This window comes from Azolla caroliniana, unplaced genomic scaffold (genome assembly GCF_043228905.1).
Source record: "Azolla caroliniana isolate FFs.n. ecotype wild unplaced genomic scaffold, voAzoCaro1.0.p SCAF_18, whole genome shotgun sequence".
Taxonomy (NCBI): Eukaryota; Viridiplantae; Streptophyta; class Polypodiopsida; order Salviniales; family Salviniaceae; genus Azolla; species Azolla caroliniana.
The window spans coordinates 8119981-8141333 of record NW_028230453.1 but is presented as its reverse complement, the minus strand read 5'-3'; positions in this window follow the sequence as shown (position 1 = coordinate 8141333).

The window sequence follows — 21353 nt, the reverse complement described above, 5'->3', positions numbered from 1 at the left end:
CGTCCCAGATGGAGATCAAGGTGTTCAATAACAGAGCAGCCTTCGCGTGCATCAAGAGTCTTGATAGTAAAAGATCTGTTCAATTCCTAACGGTGCGAGCTAATCACGAAAGGAACCGAGATAGCCTTGGAGGCGAATCCTTGTATTTTTAAAGCGGACTATTGAAGCATGGGGCACAAATAGTCCGAGCAATCATAAGTCCCCACAAGGAAGTAGAGTGCGTGGATTGCAAGGAGAAGTGTAAAGAATCAAGAGATGGATTCTTGTGAAGCGGAAGAGATATGAGTTATGTGTGTGTATAAGAGAGAGAGAGAGTGAGAGAGAGAAGGAATACGCAAGGTAAAAGTATATTCACAAAGGAGAAAGACTCAACATTATACAAGGTGGGAGGAGGGTGCTTTATGTAGTCACCCTCTCTCTTCATTAACTACAAGCCTCATGGAGCATGGGGAATGTGAAAGCTCATAAGTTATGTGTCATAGAATATGATTCTATGACTCATACTAAATGCTAGAATACAAAGTGGTGACATAATGGTGACTCTTGACCGTTGGAGTGTCTCTTCACTCTCAAGGTGAGTTCACACACTAGACCAAGTTGAGCTTGATTCTCAACAAGAAGCAACATGCATCACACCTAGTGGCGCATGCAAACTAAGACTACTCAACAAGAAGGAAAAGTGTCAGATACAAGACTTTGAGGAGGTGCTGAAAGAAGAAAGCATAATTGAAGAAGAAGAATTTGTGTCTTATATTCTGGAGGAAGCCTCATTTAATGACACCATCGGCGAAATCAAGGAAGTCGTGGACTTGAGCTATCCTCACCATCAACATGTGATTTCGGTTAACTCCATCAACATGTACGCTATCATCGATGAATATCATCGAGGCATCTTGATAGAGGAAGCCGAAGTCAACACAAAATATAAAACCGTGGATAGGAAGGTCAAGCCAATTGCAGTACCACTACCGGAAGATATCTAGCAAAAGATGAAGGAAGTTGCAAAAGATCCACGCTGAAGGAACCCAAATACAATTGGTCACGTCTTCACTAAAGAGATGAAGGGAAAGCTACGAGTTAGAAGGGAGGATTTCCTCCTTCCTGAAGAGGAGCAAATGTTCCACGGAATGCTTGAAAGACATGGGAAGGCTTTTGCATTTTCCCCACAAGAAATCGGATGTGCTAATCCACGGATGGTAGAATCGATGGTGATCTTCACGGTGCCGCATGTGCCTTGGAATTTGAAACCGATACCGGTTCCGAGAGCTCACCTACCGAAGCTGATCGAGCTCTTAAAGGAGAAGGTGAGGATGGGAATTTTGGAACCGTCAAATGCTCCTTATTCTAATAGATGGTTCACGGTGCCAAAGAAGAATGGATCGTTGCGATTCATTCAAGATCTTCAACCTGTCAACAAGGTGATAATTCGGAATGCTGGAATCGGTCCAAGTGTGGATGAATTTGCCGAGGCGTTTGCGGGCCGGTCCATCTACTCCATTGGTGATCTCTACTCTGGCTACGATCAATTCCAGTTGGCGGTCGACAGTCGTGACATTACAACCATGAGAACTCCTATCGGGTTGGTGCGGATGTGTACCTTACCTCAAGGTTCAAAGAACTCGGTGGCTTATATAGTGAATGCCATGAACAAGGTCTTGAAGGATTGCATCCCGGATATCACGATGCCATTCTTGGATGATATTTTGATAAAAGGATGTTCGGATGAAGAGAAGGATGAATCAAAAGATAAGGATGGATGTAGAAAGTTCATCGTGGATCATATGAAAGATTGCGAGAAGGTGCTCCAAAGGCTCGAAGATGCAAATTTGACATTTTCAGGAGAAAAATCCGCATTCGGGCAACCAGAGATCTTGGTGGTAGGTCACTTGTGTGGAGCATACGGTCGGAAGTGTTGGGGAACAAGGTCGTCAGTGCGGAAGAACAAACAACGTTTGTGATGGTGAAGAGCTTGCGTATGCGAATGAGCAATATACACACACACAAAGAGAGAGAGATAGGCACAAAAGAAACATTATATTTCTCAATAGCAACAGTTACAAAATAACAACCACCTTTAACTAAAGGTTACTGTTGAGATATCAAGCTCAACTAGTTTAATCTAGTTAGTCAACACATGTAACTTAGTAGTTACCTAGATCGAATCTAGTTAATGTGTTGACCTTAAGCCTTTGAATAGGACCTTGTACTTAAGTGAGATATTCTAGATCCTCCACTCCTTAGTACATTTAATGTAGGACTTACACATAAGTACCTATGTTCTACCCACACATGTGCACCTTTGCACATGGGTTGTATATATACCTCATTGTGGGTATTTTTGTATGTTGATGACACTTTTCAATATAGTCAATCATCCCCCATTTATCTTTGTGTTTAAGTGTAACTTCCTCTCTCTCTCTCTTCCTCTCACACACTCTCACGCGCATATCATACTAATCTTCCGTTGCTTAACGTAACCATATAATTAGTCTCTAATTAACCCTAGTTAATTACCTAATTACTTAACATGGTATCAGAGCGCGTGGTTTAGGAAATCCACTAAGCCCACCGCTTATTCATGATTGTGTGTTCAAGATGCCGACGACAAATCCCGGCTATTCGCTATCTGCTACCGTAGTGCCGCTACGAAGGACGTGTACGCGACCAAGAGAAGAAAAACAAAATAGAAGACACAACAATCAACATGAACAAACAAATGGGAAGCTCACTCCCTAGCGAAAGGCTAGACCGAAGCAACTATTCATCTTGGGAGTACAAGATGAATCAATACCTTGTCGGCCAAGGGTATTGGAGCTACATCAACGGCGCACAAGAAAACAAACCCGAAACCACACACGCCAACTACCCAACGTGGGAGCAAGGCGCGAGTCGGGTAATGTATTGCTTGGCAACATGTGTAAACGACCACATGCTTAGCCACATTCGTGACGCCAAGACGCCCAAAGAGGCATGGGAAAATCTCAAGAAGATTTTCGCCGCGGACACATCCGCGCGCAAGCTTCAACTCCGGCAAGAGTTGAACAACATACGACAAAAAGAAATGTCCGTGACGAACTACACCGCCAAGATCAAGAGAATTTGCGACTCTCTTGGATCCATCAACGTCAACATCGACGAGGACGAGATGGTGCAAGTATGCTTGGGCGGCCTCGCACAACGATTCAACTCGTTGAGAATGGCAATCTTGGCGAGAGATACCCCTCCCTTGTTCTTCAACCTCCAATCAATGCTATTGGTCGAAGAAAACCACGTTCAACCAAAGACCAACACATCGGAAGGACAAATGCTCTTCTCCGATACGGATGGTGCCCATAGACGAGGTCGACGCGGAAGAGGTCAATTCGACCTATCCCACGAAGGGAATTCACAATTTCGGCAAGGAAACGGAAGCCATCGAGGAACCTTCACAAGAAGGGGGAGCTTCCATGCCGAACAAGGTCGGTGAACGACGCCACCTACATGCAACTATTGCGGCAAAATCGGCCATCGCGAAGAGGAGTGCCGAAAAAGACGAAGCGAGTTGGCTTCAACAAGCCGGCAACTCACAAATTACGCCGTGAACGCGGAATATGCGGACTACGGTGGACTCTTCGTGATGAGGCATAGAGCGAACTCTATGATGGCCTCCGATCCCGCAAACTCCACAAGCACCTCCAACTCCGAACACGCGTGGTTCGTAGACTCCGGCGCCTCGCACCCCATGACGTCGCACCAAGAGTGGTTTCGTGACTTGCGAACGCCGGATCGACCCGGCTACATAGAGACCGGAGACGACACTCCGCATCCCATTCGGCACATCGGCGATGTCCCATTCGGGAAAGAAGGCGAGCAAGCTTGCATCAAGAATGTCTTGCACGTGCCCACAATAACAAAGAATTTGGTCTCGGTCGGCCAAATCGTGGAGCAAGGCATGCAAATCCGCTTCAACAATAAAGGTTGCTTCATCGAGAAAGATGGCCGACTCATAGCCAAGGGATGGAGAGACGGTCTCTTGTTCATCCTCGACTCGAACGAGGTAAAATCGGCCATGTACGCCAAAGGTCTCAAGACCGAGACAAACATCGAGTTGTGGCACAAGCGAATCGACCACGTAAACCTCCAACGGCTTCGCGGAATGCAATCAAAGGGAGTTGTAATCGGACTTCCGACCTTCGAATCGAAACGAGTCGACCGAGTGTGCGAAGCATGCCAACTCGGCAAACAACATTGACTCCCATTCCCGAAGGAGAGCTCCGCAAGCAAAGGCCTCCTTGACATAATCCACTCGGATGTATGGGGACCGACTCAAATGCCGACGCTCGGCGGATGCCGCTACTACGTCACCTTCATCGACGACCACTCGCGCTACGTGTGGATATACCCGATGAAGAAGAAGAGCGAAGTGCTCTCCCACTTTCAAAGGCTCAAAAGCCAAGTGGAGAAAGAAACCGGTCGGCACATTCGATGCCTATGATCGGATGGAGGAAAGGAGTACTTCTCCGACGATTTCACCTCCTACCTCCAAGGTGAAGGCATTCGTAGAGAATTCTCATGCTGACACACTCCCCAACAAAACGGAGTAGCCGAGAGAAAGAATCAACAAATACTCGAGGTAGCACGCGCCATGATGAGTGAGAAGCACATGCCAAACTTCTATTGGGCGGAAGCGGCATCCACGGCCATCTATCTCATGAATCGATGCACCACAAATAGCGTGCACGAGCTTACTCCATACGAGATCTTCGTTGGAAGAAAGCCCATCCTCTCGCACCTCAAGGTGTTCGGAAGCATTGTGAATGTACGCATCCCGAACGAAAGTCGAGAGAAGCCCGACGCGAAGTCGGAAGAATGTATCCTCATAGGATACTTGTCCGCGAAAAAGGCGTACAAGTGCTTCAACCCCTCGACCCGAGCGGTGCGGATATGTCGTGACGTCGTTTTCGACGAATCGGCATCTTGGTATAAGCCCGATGCGACTCCATCCGACCCGATCGAGGAAGAGTTGAACGCCAACTCGGACGACGAAACTCGGCCAAGTCCTCCACCGAAGGAAAATCCAAGCTCTACCGAGCTAATTGGCCCACAAGAGCCTCCACGCGATGAAAACACGTCGCGGCCAAGTCCGACATCGGACAAAGGCAAAGGTAAGATGCTCGAATACGAAGTCGAGGTCCACCATGACGACCGTGATTCGGATGATTCGGCTCGCTCACTAGACAGTGAGTTCGGTGTACCCATCATGAGGACACCCGGACCGGAGTAAAGAAGGCACTCACATCGAAAAATGAGAAACTCCGCCGCTCATCACGAGTGAAGACCCAAGTCACTCGTTACGCCTACAACGAGTATATGGCCCATCACTATGCCCTCGTGATGAAGGTAGTGACCGAACAAGAGCCTGAGGACCCAAGCCTTCGTCACAGGCTTGAGGGGGAGAACAAACCCGCGGAGAGCCGCGCAACGAAGCCGCGAAGACGCGAAGAAGGCCGTGCAACGCTGTGAAAAACAAAGCCGCGGAGAGCCGCGCAATGAAGCTGCGAAGCCGCGAAGAAGGCCGCGAAAAACAAAGCCGCGGAGAGCCGCGCAACGAAGCCGCGAAGACACGAAGAAAGCCGCGCAACGCCGCGCAACAAAGCCGCGGAGAGCCGCGAAGAAAGCCACAAGCCGCACCGATGCTGACGAATCTGAAGGAAGTTAAACCGGACGTTGGACGCCTCACGCTTGAGCTTGAGGGGGCGTGTTGAGATATCAAGCTCAACTAGTTTAATCTAGTTAGTCAACACATGTAACTTAGTAGTTACCTAGATCGAATCTAGTTAATGTGTTGACCTTAAGCCTTTAAATAGGACCTTGTACTTAAGTGGGATATTCTAGATCCTCCACTCCTTAGTACATTTAATGTAGGACTTACACATAAGTACCTATGTTCTACCCACACATGTGCAACTTTGCACATGGGTTGTATATATACCTCATTGTGGGTATTTTTGTATGTTGATGACACTTTTCAATATAGTCAATCATCCCCCATTTATCTTTGTGTTTAAGTGTAACTTCCTCTCTCTCTCTCTTCCTCTCACACACTCTCACACGCATATCATACTAATCTTCCGCTGCTTAACGTAACCATATAATTAGTCTCTAATTAACCCTAGTTAATTACCTAATTACTTAACAGTTACAAAGTCACTTTATATAGTGACTATCTTAGGGCAACTGCCCTTTATGCTATTTACAGAAATAGCCCAAACTTGGGCTGTCCAAAAGGACAGTGTGAATACGGCCATTATACACTCGTATTCGACACTCCCCCGTAATGGACAGATCGATTTTGTTCGAGTCGGAAAGATCTGAAGACTGAAGCCCGAACTGGCCGGGTCGGAAGAGCTAAAGACGATCCTCAAAGAACTGATGTCTGTTGTTCGAAACCATCTTGTGCTGTGTGTCCGACTTTAACCAGACCGATTTTTCATTACGCCCATCTTGTGCCGAAGGGACTGGAAACGATCCGCTGAAAGACACTTGGTCATTCAATCTGCGACATTATCGGTTGTGGATATTTTCTCGAGACCGATTTTCCCTGAAATGACGCAGTCCCGAACGAAGTGATATCGAACGTCGATATGCTTGGAAGCGTTGTGGTGAACCAGATTCTTTGACAAAGCAACAACACCTTGATTGTCGTTGTAGACAACTGGAGCCGAGTCGGAGTCGACTTGTCGAAACGTGTGCGCCAACCAACCGAGCCATAAGGCTTCTTTTGCTGCGTCGGACGCGACTATGTATTCTGCTTCGGTTGTTGAGGTGGCTGTGCACTGCTGGAGTTTCGACTTTGTAAAAGATTATGTGCGGAAGCGTCAGACAAACCGGCTTTGCCGGATAGCAACACAGAGAGAGAGAGAGAGAGAAAGAAAGATATATTAACGTCTTCTAAGGCCAAATTTGGCCCATGAGACAATTGGTTTACAACAAAAATGAGTGTTTATCCAATCATCAAAACTAAAATAAAAGAAAATAGCTTAAGCTAAGAAAGTTCTAGTAGTGTACAAAACTTTGCACTAAGCCTAATCTCATTTCCACCCAAGTCTCTCAAAAAGAAGTGGGAGGTCAAACGTTTTTGGTGTGGGTGTGACCCATGGTCCCGATGTATAGAGTGCCCTAGCCATGGCTTCTAGGCGGTGTAGTTCACGTTCCCTTATTTTCTTTATTGCTTCTACATCTCGTCGAGTTGCTTTGAAACCCGACATCCAAGGGCGTTTGGTTCTTTTTTGATTTTCTGCTTCATCAAGGAAAAGCCTGAATGGTGCAGGTGTGTTTACATTCATTGTCTCCCCCTGTTCCTGAAAAACTTCATTTGTTACATGTTGGTAAACATTAGCAACATTATTATCAACGTTTTGTAACTTATTCTCTCTGTGTTGTTTCAATTCTAAGATGTATCTACCTAATTTCTTTATATCTAGTGTATCTGATAGTTTAGGGAGGGTGGGAGAGGAACCACGTATGTCTTGGTATTTTGCCCTTATCTCGGCATAGGTGGGGCATTTGCATGTAAAATGGTACTCATCCTCTATCTCTATGTGGCATAACCTACATATCCTTTCTGTTACCCCGTACAAGATGTACGGAGAGTCAATGTGATGAGCGAGGGTCAAATGTTATCATGATGATTGTTGTGTGTGTAGGGGGCGGGGCATAAATGTAATTGTGAGTCAATACATATGTGAACACATGCACACGTGTGTGCATGTGGATGGATACGAGGAGGTGTGAGTGAGTGTCCAGTATGAATGCTCTAGGGGGCTTACACCCCTTTGTATCTACCCCCTCTTGTACTATTTAACCCCTTATGGGGAATGAATGAATAAATAACCATTTCTCTCTTAATCTCTCTCTCTCCCTCTCTCTCTCCCCTTTAACGTTGAACCCCTTGGGAGGGGGGTGGAGCCATTCTAGGCACCATCCCCCACCCCGCAATGCTTCTCTATATGATCTCTCTCACCATCATACTCTCCATCACCATGTCTATCTTCATTACCAATCATCATAGTTATCATTCATCATCATCGTCGTCCTTAACCCTAACCCTAAAACCTACAACACCTTTTGGCGACCACTAAGGCAACCCCCCTTTGGAGACGAAGTCGAAGAATGATATGCGGATGTGCAAGCCATAGCGACTAAGTGCAAGAAATGGCGAAACGTGAAAATGACGGTGAAGATGTTGGAGGAAGTCTATGGAGGAATGCAGAAATGGAAACAACATTTTGTGCGAGTCAATGTGTCAATGTGCGTGGTTCCGAAAGCGGTTAGCGACAATGTGTGTGTTTCGAATGCGTGGTGCAAGATGCACGGCTAGACAAACAACGACACAGAGGGAACCGGCACCAACACGACCGGAAAGAGAAGCCCACCCGGAGACTGCAGTGGAAGACGCAGTGTGTGGAGTGGAGGCCGGCAAAATGTGCTAAAATGCACGAGAGATGGTTCCAAACGAAGCAACACAGAGAGAGTCGGAACCGGAATCAGAACCAGACCCAAAGTTGGTTAACATAGAAGGGCCAATGTAGACAAAGAAGGAGATGCTGTCGTTGACGAGACATTGACAAAAGACATGGACGACTGACTACACAATATCAAAACAAAATGAGGCAACTGAACAAGCTAGACTGCACAAGCACAAATAGAGACGAATGGACGGGTGAAAAGGAAGCATACAAACTCAAGCGACACAACCGAAAACGGGTAGGAAAGAACTGGACAGATGACCGAGAAGACGAACCAGACGCACAGCCAAAAGACAACGGACAGGCATCAGGATGAGCGGCCGGAATGCACAAATGTGGCCAATGTGGCCGCACAGGGGCAAAAGAGAAGCCGGTGTGGCCGGATAGGAGCTGAAGAACGGTCGATAACAACCAGAATGGCGACAGACGAGAGGCTGGAGAAGCGCTGACCGGAGAGCGACCGAAGAGTGGTCATAGTGGCTGAACGGCGCCGGAACGGAGGTGGCCAGACCGGACGACGCTAGACAACGACAAAGATGGAGATGGTTGGACAACAGTTCGAGCAGTCAGATAGGCCGGAGAGTGACCGGACCGGAGCAACCAGAGCGGTCGAAGTGGCCAGAGAGTGGTCGGAATGGCCGGACAACTGCTGAAGAGCAGCCGGACAACAGTCAGAGCGGTTGGAGTGGCCGGATAGTAGCTGAACAACAGCCAGAGCAACCGGACAAAGGAAAACAACAGTCGGACAAGAGGCCAAAACAGGAGCGGCCGGAGCAACAACCGACCAAAATGGCCAGAGATGAAGGCGGCTGAATAGTGGCTGGACAGTGACTGCCGGAACAGAGACGGGATCGCGGATTGGAACGACCTCACAGACAGGGATAGAGATGGCGATGAGACCCGAAATGGAGAAGCAGAGCAGAGAACGGGAAAGGCAAAGCAGAACAAGAAATTAATTGGAAGAGAGAGATGAAGCAGCAGTAGAAGAACAAACGAAAACGAGAAGAAGAGGAAGATGAAGGAGAAGGAACAGTAACAACATAAGCAAGAATGAGAAAAAGATAGAAGAAAAGGCAGCGAAACAGGAACTGGTCGAGGAAGAAGAGGCAAGAAAAAGAAAAAGACCAAAAACAGAAAAATGAGGGGAAAAGAGAATGATAAAAGAGCATCCAAGAAATTTCTAAACAATGAGGGCATCCGACAAATTTCCAAAAACCTGAGGGCATTGTCAATATTTTAAAAACATAAAGGGTATTCATAAAGATTTCATAAACATAAGGGCACAATATAAAATTTTAAAAACAAGAGGGCACCACTAGAATTTTGAAAATCCCCAAGACTACTCACACACACTCAAAACAAAGGAAGAACACACATACATACGACATGATTTTGGACCCATGACAAAGTTCGTAAGTCGACAGAATGAGAATGTTTGTGTCACGGACGATTTGCTGACCGACAAAGATGTTCAAGTCAAGCATTCCAATCGAGGGAGTCGATCGTTGAAAGGACCGATGGAAGTTCCGGTCGAAGAAATATCATCATCAAGGCATGTGGGATCGACGTGCAAGGCACTTTCCCATGGGCGTGCCATATTGTGTTACCCCGTACGAGATGTACGGAGAGTCAATGTGATGAGCGAGGGTCAAATGTTATCATGATGATTGTTGTGTGTGTAGGGGGCATAAATGTAATTGTGAGTCAATACATATGTGAACACATGCACACGTGTGTGCATGTGGATGGATACGAGGAGGTGTGAGTGAGTGTCCAGTATGAATGCTCTAGGGGCCCTACACCCCTTTGTATCTACCCCCTCTTGTACTATTTAACCCCTTATGGGGAATGAATGAATAAATAACCATTTCTCTCTCAATCTCTCTCTCTCTTGTCATCTCTTTCTCCCTCTCTCTCTCTCCCCTTTAACGTTGAACCCCTTGGGAGGGGGGTGGAGCCATTCTAGGCACCACCCCCCACCCCACAATGCTTCTCTACATGATCTCTCTCACCATCATACTCTCCATCACCATGTTTATCTTCATTAATCTACCATGATCGTTAACCCTATTCCTATCTTTATCATTATCATCATTAACCCTAACCCTAAAACATATAACACTTTCCTCCCTAGGGACTCCATTAGTACGTCCATTCTCAATCTCAAGTTGGTGAGATTATATTCTAAGTTGACCAATGGCAACCCTTAGTGCATGTGGTAAGAATACATCTAGATATCTTGGCCGCGTAATAAAACCTAACTTAGAGAAGTGCATAAAGTGTTCCTTATAATATGACATTTTAGATGGGAGTGGCTCTAGTGGGGTGATCCATTTATACCGAGTATAAATTTGTCATATTTCTTGGCGTATTACTTTATTACGGTCCTCATGAGAGATTAAAGTGTTATCAGTCGTGTGGTCGTACTTAAGGGGGGGGAGGTTATTAATGTCTAGACCGTTGGCAAGAAGCCAACTCACCATCATGCCATACGATGAGCTAGTATAGCCGGACTCATACAATGCTCGAGAAGCCTTAAAGGCTTGATGGGATATTCTATCAAGTGGTTGGTTATGTATCCTGTACATCATCACCAATGGTCTCTCTAATTGCGTCCACATGAAAGATGGTAGTCCTGGAGCCCAAACCGCTGATGCATACATGAGAGAGGGAGTCACTAATGAGTCAAAGAGCCACCCTTTAGTTCGTGGCTCTTGGAAGTATGCTTGGTGGCATTGTCTCTCGAGGAGTGAGAGGGATGCATCTCCTCTTGTAAGTCTATCCTTCGCTGCTTGTGTCATCGAAAATTTACCTGAGCGGGCACTGAAAGTGACTCCGAGATAGGCATATGATCCAAGCACCTTAACTGGGCTATGGGAGATAGTTAGGTGACACTTAGCTCTAACTTGGGCTGACGTGTGGAAGATAAGGACTTTAGTTTTCCCTAGATTCACTACTAATCCTCGTTGTGTGCAAAAGTCATCTAAGGCATTAAGGTGCCGTTGTAGGTCGTGTTTGGATTCAGAGAGCCAAACTATGTCATTTGCATAGAGCAAGATACACACCTGCATATCCCCAAGGGCTACTCCATTGCCTCCCTTACGAGCAATAAAATATGTGATCTTATCAATGTAGATCCCAAAAAGAGTCGGAGATAAGGGGCAACCTTGTTTTACACCAATAATGCTAGTGAAACTATCGGATATGCCACCTGGGCATCGACACACCCGGACACTTGTTCATATAGTGCGTAGATGACCCAAACCATGTCATCTGGTATCCTCAAGCTCTTAAGCCTATCAAACAATTGCTCTCTAGGGACCGTGTCAAAGGCTTTGCGGAAGTCCACAAAACAACAATATAGTTTCTTCTTGCGAGCCGTAGTCTAGTCAATTAAGCATCTAAGTGTGAAGATATGATCAATAGTGGAGAAGGCTCGTCTAAAGCCAACCTGTTCAGGTGCACGAAGATTTAAGGTCTCCATATAATCGCTAAGCTTTGCCTCCATTATTGCACCATATAATTTAGCAAGGGTATGACCTATCATAATGGTCCTATAAGTATTTGGGTCCATGGGGTCCCCCCCTTTATGTATGGGGGCCACTGTGTTCATGGTCCATTGTGGTGGAAAACCCTCTGTGAGGGCGTGATTGAAGATTAGAGTTAGCAAGGGAGCTAGGCACTCTCTCGTATATATGATGTGTTCTACTCGCAATCCTGTGTGGTCCATGGACTTCCTATGTTGTAATTTCTTTATGACCTTCGTGACCCTAGAGGTCGTGAAGAGTGTCCCCACAGTAGGTCGGGGTGTAGAAGGCATTGGAATGGGTGGTTGGTTTGGGATTTGGTAAAGTCTCTATGTATAAGTGTGCCAAGTTTCGGGATCTTCGATGGGTGTTTGTGGTCTTGGTTCCCGTAATCTCTTCCATGCAGTGGCACAATCGCTACTCATGAGCATATGGTAGAGTTCCCAATATTGGGATGCCTCCCATGCTCGTCTCTTATGACGTGTCATCTTGCGCATTTCTTTACAAGCTTGTATGGAGGTAATACTACCACTGAGTTGCGATATTGTAAGTTGTCTATGTAAGCACCTACAATCCTCATCATACCATCTATTTTGTGGCATAGATCCTACTTTACCTTGATTGGAGTGTTTCGTGTATGGGAAACTGCTAACTGCTGCAGAGTGAAGGATGTGTGTGAGTTTTGTACTAAGGCTCTCTAAAGGTAGGGAGGGATCGAGGGAGTAGAGACAGGCTTGAACATGTCGAGCATATATGTCAGAGAGCTCATGTGTGAAATGTATTGTGATGTCATGGCGTGGTCGACTAGAGTTGGTGACGTTAGAGATATCACATTTTAGCTCAAAGTATAAGAAACTATGGTCCACGCTAATAGGACATAGGGCCACTTTAGGGCGTCCTATTAGATAATCAACTGTGCTTTCCCCTCCTCCATGTGGGAAACATGTGAGCTCTTCCGAACCTGGCCACTTGGCTAAACCATTATATATGACCATCTGGTGCCGACTGCCAAGTTCGAGCAAATGATGGCCAAAGCTCGTGGCGTCTGCACCTTAATCCTTTGATCTACGTGTGGTGCCTATGTCTAAAGGATCGACATTTACCATTTCTAGGTTTCTATTCATTTGAAATATTGTGCATTTTCGGGATTGGGTTCTTGCATTAAAGTCTCCTAAAAGGAATACTTCTCCTTGGGAAGAATATCGGATTATGTCATCCGATAGAGGTTGATATGGGGAAGACCCATGTGGCACTCCTTCATCAACTAATCTCGCCTCGCCAGCCAGATTATAAAGAGAGCCTTTCGGGGGGAAGTAACAAATGGAAAAAAATACTGCCTTCTCCTTGCTTGTGGAGACTTTCACCCACATAAAACGAGCTTCTTTAACACACAAAGTGTATGCGGGAGAGACAGAGAGAGAGTAGAACGTTTAAATCTATTACAAAACAATAACAATTCTCTGTACATGAAACGTGCTCAACAACACTATTTATACAAGTCCTAAGAGGACTGACAGAAGTACCGGGTACTTCAATGCTCACTCGAGTGTCTGACACTAACTACGAGACTATTAATTACCTAGTAGTCTAGGCTACTACTAGGCTTCCGGTTACTGTTTGATCTAGCTCACCGGCTCCCCAGCTCACCAGCTCAATTGCTCGCCAGCTCACCGATCTGGCTCATCCTTCCGGATGCCAATCCGGCTCAGGCTTATTCAGCCGATCCGGATCCGGATGAGCTTGCTGCTCAACACTCCCCTTCAAGCTCAACTTGAGGTCGGATCGTAGTGTTAGTCTCCATGGCAGCCGGTCCTTCCACCTGGCTCCCTCTGGCGTCACTCCGCCTCACTCGTGCTCCTCGTCCGGTCCGGTCCCGTTTGCCGCGACCCTTCTGATTTTGTGCACCTCGACCTCCTCGGTCAGCTTGTCTGCTCAACAGGCCCAATTTAGCTCCCTCACTACTGTGACTTCGGCGCTTGCCGCTTCACCGATTCCTTCGTGTTGGCATTGACCTTCGCTGCCTTCTCGTCCTCTTGGCCTTGAAATGATCCAGTTCTTCCGAATCCGTTTGTTGAATTGAATCGGTTGTCTCCGATTCGTTCTAGCTCTTGTCCAAATCGGTCGCTCCCGATTCGTTTTACGGTTCCAGGCCCTTCACCACATCGGACCATGTCCAGGTCTTGGCCTTCTTCTTCCGGTTGGCTCTGTCCTTCTTGACTGTGTCGCAGCTGCCACTTGTTCCGACTTGTTCGGATGTGTCAACTTCCTTTGTCGACTTGGCTCCTTTCTTCTTCTTGTCTCTCCCCTTGTCGGTTCTTCCCTTACCGACGCAATCGACAGTCTCTTTGCCTTTGCCCGTTCCAGTGGTGTCTTTGCCCGTTCTCCCTCTCAAGTGTGGCACGTCGAGATGCTGAACACCAAGCATTTCGGTGAAGTGCTGCAACTTGTCCGATCCGAGCGGTTTGGTGAAGCTGTCGGCAACTTGCCGATCTATATGAACATACTGAAGTTCGACTTCACTGCTCAGGACACGCTCACACACGAAGTGGTAGTGCACTTCTATGTGCTTTGTGCGAGCATGGAATATGGGGTTCTTGGCGAGCTGCATGCTGCTTATGTTGTCATAGTAGATCAGGATCGGGGTCGGCACCTCGATCCATAGGTCTTGTAGCAAGCGCCGAAGCCAAATGGCTTCACAGGTGGCAACGGTAGCGCCCCGGTATTCAGCCTCAGTGTTCGACAGAGCCACTATTGGCTGCTTTTTGCTGCTCCATGCAACAACTGCGCTACCAAGGGAGAACATGTAGCCGGAGGTAGATCGGCGATCCGATGCATCGCCGGCCTAGTCGGCATCGGTGTAGCCGACTAGCTCTTCGGTTATACCATGCCGGTATAACAGTCCACGTTCCTTTGTGCTCCACGGTCGGCTTCTGCATATATTGGCTGATCACGCCGACCGGATAATTGATGTTAGGTCGGGTGATTGTCAGATATATAAGGCTTCCGACGATTTGTCGTAACCGTTTCTCATCGCAAGCCGGTCCGGAGTTGGGACGGAGCTTCTGGTTCCGGTCCAAGGGTGTGGATATTGGTCGGCATTCTGTTATGCCAAACTCATACATCATATTCAACACATAGTGTTTCTGTGAGAGCAATATGCTGTCGGGGGTTCGGATCACCTCGATCCCAAGGAAATAGTGAAGGTCCCTCATATCCTTCATCTCAAATGTGTCCGACAGCTGGGATTTGACTCGGCTGATTTCATCGAGTCCGGGTCCGGTGATGACCAAATCATCAACACACAACAAGATGCAAACCGGACCTTGCCGGATGAACAACGAAGAGCCAGACTTGGAGGCCGCAAACCCCATCTTACGCAACCGGTGCGTAATCTTGGCATTCCAAGATTGGGGGGCTTGCTTCAGGCCATAAAGTGACTTCTTCAGCCGGCATACAGCCGACTTGTTCATCTCCGTCTGGAAACCGGGAGGTTGGGTCATAAAGACCTCTTCTTCAAGGTCGCCTTGAAGAAATGCATTCTTCACGTCCATTTGGTGAAGATGCCACTCCCTTGCCGCAACAACCGCCAACACCACACGAACCGTCGTCATCTTTGCTACTGGAGCGAAGGTCTCATCATAGTCGATTCCTTGGGTCTGTGCGTATCCCTTCCCCACTAACCGGGTCTTGTACCGGCTAACCGAACCGTCGGCATTGTACTTTACCTTGTATACCCACTTACATTCGATCGGTTTACAGTGTCGGGGAGGGTCAACGAGGTCCCATGTGTCGTTGGCATCAAGTGCCCACATTTCTTCCTCCATAGCGGCACGCCAATTTGCATCCCTTGCCGCTTCTGCGTAGCTCTCCGGCTCACGCACTTCCGCCACCTTGGTCATGTACGCATAGTGATGCGCCATGTACTCATTGTACCCGTACCGCTTCACGGGGTTCTTCTGGTGGGAAGACCGGCGTAACTTATCGTTACTCGGTTTGGGGCCCTTCCTGGCCCGTGCGGTCTTTGTTGCCGAAGATCTGCCTTCTTCCATACCGGATTCAGATTCCCTTCGATCCTAGTCATCGTTGCCGGTTTCGTATTTTGGCATCTTCTTCTTCCCCTTTTCTTTGCGCGTGAACCGTCTCCTTGGTTCCTTGCGCGGGAAGAGCACGACAGGGTCTCCACTACTCGCCGGTTCCTCATCCGACTGGTCATCCTGACTCAGCCGCTCATTCAGTCCACTTAGCCGGAATGAGGTCAGACTCTCTTCTAGAGTGCCGAAGTCTTCATCTTCTATTTGAACCGGTTTAAGCTTACTAGCCTCATCCTCCGGTATCGGGTCGGGGTCGGAAGTCCGAGTTGGTAAGACATACCATGATGCCGTCTCATCAAACTCAACATCCCGGCTAACTCGGACCTGGTTCGTTCGGGGGTTATAACACTTATACCCCTTTTGCTCATGCGAGTAATCGACCAGGATGCATTTCTCCAACTTCGCATCCAACTTCCATCGCTTCTCATCTGGCACATGGACATATGCAATGCTACCGAATATCCGAAGGTGTCTCAAATTCGGCTTGCGCCCGAAATACAGCTCATGCGCGGACACCTTGTCACCGATCCGGTTTTGGATGTAGACAGCCGTCCGGACCGCCTCCGCCCAGTAGAAATGGGGCATGCTCTTCTCCTCTAGCATTGCCCTTGCCATGTTGACAATCGACCGGTTCTTCCTTTCGGCCACACTGTTTTGCTCTGGTGTGTATCTGCAGCTGAACTCTCTCTGAATTCCTTTTTGATGCAGATAACTGTTGAATTGGCCGGAAAAATATTCCTTTCCACCGTCCGACCGCAGACACTTGATCTTCCTCTCATTTTCCCATTCAACCAGGCTTTGCATGTTTCGGAAACACTCGAAGACTTCGCTTTTCCGCTCAATGAGGTAGATCCATGTGTGCTAGCTGTAGTCGTCGATGAAGGAGACGAAATACGGACTCCCGCCAAGACTAACGTTCTGTGCCAAGACTAACGTTGAGGAATGAATAAGGTCGAGCTTTTTACGGCTACGGTTTCGTTCAGTGGGGAATGGAAGCTGGTGTTGCTTCCCTAGCTGGCAGGCTTCACATATTTGGGCCTTCCGGCCACTGAACTTCGGCAAACTGAAAGCAACTTGTTTCTTTTGCAGGTCTTGAAGCCTCCGGTAATTGACGTGGCCGATCCGCTTGTGCCATAGGTCGATGTCCGATTCGACGTTCTGTCCTTTGGCGAACAAAGCGGTGCCGACGTCATTTGTGTCGAGGATGACCATTCTCCCGTCTCTGCGCCCTTGCGCAATGATTTGGCCCTCTTCCTCGAAAACCGCACTTGCATCCGCTAGTCGACAATCTGTCCAACCGACACCAGGTTCTTCGTGACAGTTGAAACGTGTAATACGTTCATCAGCTTCCCCCTCTGTCCGATTTGGGTCAAAGGGACTTCTCCGACATGCACGATTGGGTGAGGAGTGGTTTCTCCAGTTTCGACAACTCCCGGTTGTTCTAGTTTCTCTAGGAAAGAGAACCACTCTTTGTGGCTCGTCATGTGATTCGATGCACCGGAATCAACGTACCACACTTCCTATGATTTGGAAGTGGTCTTCTTCATCGAGTTAGCCTCATGTTTCATCACCACGGATGGCCCTTTACGGGCTTTTCCGGTTTTGGATCCTCCCGATCCTTTTGCGTAGTGCGAGTATTGCCGGTTCTTTCTGCCGGCCTTGCCAGATCCGGATCTGTCCGAATCGGCGCGCTTCTTCCAGCACTCGCTTTCTTTGTGGCCTTGTTTACCACAATACCAACATTCTGTGTTGGCCTTTGCTTGCCTGCCTTCGGCGCCGCCTTGACTCCCCCTACTTGTGGAGGGTCTAAAACTGCGGTCGGCACATTCTTTATGCCTTCGGTCCTGCTCTTGCTGGCCGCTACCATTGCGGGCCGACCCGCCTCGTCCACCACGCCCACGGGGCCGATCCACCTCCGTATACAACATCTGACTATCGGTGGGTGCACTTGTTGACGCACCGGCCTGGTTCTCCTCTACAAGGAGAATCGACTATAAGTCGAAAAAAGACGGCATATTCTCCCTCATACAGACCGTTGTCGTGACGTGGCTTGCCTAGAAGCGTAGCGTTGCGCAAACAAAGGATAACGTGAAAGTGAGGAAGGAATCACTGGGATTATGGACGGAAGAGACGAAAGAGTAGAGATGGAGTGAATAGAGATCAATAAGATATGACAAAATAGGATTTTTAAGGAATATAAGATAAGACAAGATAAGATATAAAATAATATATGAGAAACTGTATGAAATTTATAATCATTTTCATGAAAGAGTTACAAAATGATTGTGCACGTCGTTGAACCTCCGAACTTTGTCTTGCAAGGTAATCGCTCTTCTCTTTCTTGATCGTAGACCACTACAATCTTCACTTCAATATTTTGATGAAGATAAGGCTTGAACCACCTCCCTCTTGTTGAGAGTTGACCACTCACGACCGCCAAGCTAGAGCTCCACCTTTATGTTAAACTTCTTCCCTTCTTTATCTATTTTTATGGTATCTCTTATGTAATACATAATTTGATTGATATCTCATACATATCTCCCTTTGATCTTCTCTTTCACCATTTAAATAGGTGCCCCCATGCATATGATGCATTGGAGGGTACAAGTCATGCATGTAGTGGATGAAATGCATGTGATGCATGATAAACATCTCGCTCATTTGAGCAAACAATATATGCAATAAGAATAAACATGAAAATACGTTCTTAAAGAGAAAGGGCCTAGCCTAATGGTAGGTGTGTTGAGTTTGGTGTATGAGGTTGTGGGTTCGAGTCTCAAAATACTATTGAATACAACATACAACTTTATTTTTATATCATGAAGCAAATCCTTTATGTAATATAAAGTATATATAAAGTATGCTTTATTTTATGTATATTACTAGTATAGAGTAAATGGTAAGATTTGAGAGTCATAGGGTAGGGTTATTGGTTTAATATATTTATCTATATATATATATTATTTTTCTTTACATATATATAATATTATCATATGTGTTGTTAATATTATCTTTATATATAAAACATTATCAAATGTTATTTTCGTTATGTATTTATCTTATTGTAGACTTTTAATGTGAAGCTTTCGTACTTCACGACACCGTCATTCGGAAAGCTTCGAACTTAGACGCTAACCCGCCGAGACAAACTTGCACCATCTCTTCCTCCTCGACATTCATGTTGACAGAGGGGAGTGAGTCGTAGATTTTTTTAATCGTGGTGGTGTAGTCAGCCACCGACTTATCTCGTTGTCGTACATTGCTCAACTCTTGCCTGAGTTGAAGCTTCCTGGTTGTAATGCTTGCGGCGAAGAACTTTTTCAGATTTCCCCAAGCTTCTTTGGGCGTCTTGGCGTCTTGGATATGGCTTAGCAGGTGGTTTCCGACACTGGACGCAAAGCAGTACATGACTTTGCTTGCCGCTTGTTCCCACATAGGGAAGTCCTTGTGTTTCGCATCAGGTACTGTGTCGTTAGCTCCGTCAACATAGCTCTAGTAACCATGCCCAAGCAGGTACTGGTGCATCTTGTATGACCAAGATGCGTATTTGGATCTGTCGAGTTTCTCCACCGAGAGCGAGCTAGCCATTCCTCTGTCCATTACTTCTCTTTCTGTTCTTAGGGTTTGTCTTCAGATGTTGATGTCGGCTGCAGAGGTTTTCAACCCTCGCACTCTGATACCATGTAAAAGATTATGTGTGGAAGCGTTAGACAAACCGGCTTTGCTGGATAGCCAGAGAGAGAGAGAGAGAGAGAGAGAGAGAGAGAGATATTACCACACAGAGTGTATGCGGGAGAGACAGAGAGAGAGCAGAACATTTAAATCTATTACAAAACAATAATAGTTCTCTGTACATGAAACGTGCTCAACATCACTATTTATACAAGTCCTAAGAGGACTGACAGAAGTACCGGGTACTTCAATGCTCACTCGAGCGTCTGACACTAACTACGAGACTATTAATTACCTAGTAGTCTAGGCTACTACTAGGCTTCCGGTTACTGTTTGATCCAGCTAACCGGCTCCCTAGCTCACCGGCTCAATTGCTCGCCGGCTCACCGATTTGGCTCATCCTTCCGGATGCCGATTTGGCTTAGGCTTATTCAGCCGATCCGGATCCGGTTGAGCTTGCCGCTCAACAGACTTCCACAAGATTTCTCCATTGCCGAATTTGAAGCAATATCCGGTTGTTGATTTCCGACTGTCCACAGAGCCAGCGAAGTTCGAGTCGGTGTAACCGACTACGCCTGAGGTTGAGTTCGGCCAAAACAGGATGCCGTGGTCTTTTGTGCCAACTAGATATCTGAACACATGCTTGACTGCGTTCCAGTGCGATCGGCGTGGGTTGTGCATGAATCTACTGACGACTCCTACGGCATGAGAAATATCAGGACGTGTTGCGACCATCGCGTACATAAGGGAGCCGACTGCCGGTGCATACGGTACCAACTTCATATCTTCCTGTTGGAGACAAAGTCGTCTGTGCGGAAGATCAAGAAGCATTCGATTGCTGTTGAGTACCTGCATATGACAGTTTGTAGGTCGTTGCACAGAGAGAGAGAGAGAGAGAGAGACAGAGAGGCACAAAAGACTTTGTCTTATTCCATAAAGCAATAATACAACACCCCACCTTACAAAGAGGTTACAAGGTCACTATATATAGTGACCGACTTAGGGCAACTACCCTTTATGCTAATTACATAAATGGCCAAAACGGGATAGTGTGAATACGTCCATTATACACATGTATTCGACACTCCCCCGTAATGGGCGTATACATGGGTTATCTAAGATTACAGGTATAGACTTAGGTTCTCGGACATATCAGCTTTGTTCGGATCGGCAGGGTCCGAAGGCAGAAGACCGAACTGGTCGGGTCGGAACAGTTGAAGCCGATCATTAAGGAACTGATGTCGGTTGTCGGGAACCATCCTGCTCTGTGTCCGGCTCTAACCGGACTGGTTTGTCGTTACGCCCATCTGATGCCGAAGAGACCGAAAACGGTCTGCCGAAAGACACTTGGTCATTCCATCTGCGACATTGTCGGTTGTGGATATTTTCTCTAGACCGATTTTCCCTGAAATGACGCAGTCCCGAACGAAGTGATATCGAACGTCGATATGTTTGGAGGCGTTGTGGTGAACCGGATTTTTCGACAAGGCAACAGCACCTTGACTGTCGCTGTAGACAACTGGAGCCGAGTCATGGTCGACTTGTTGATTCGGCTT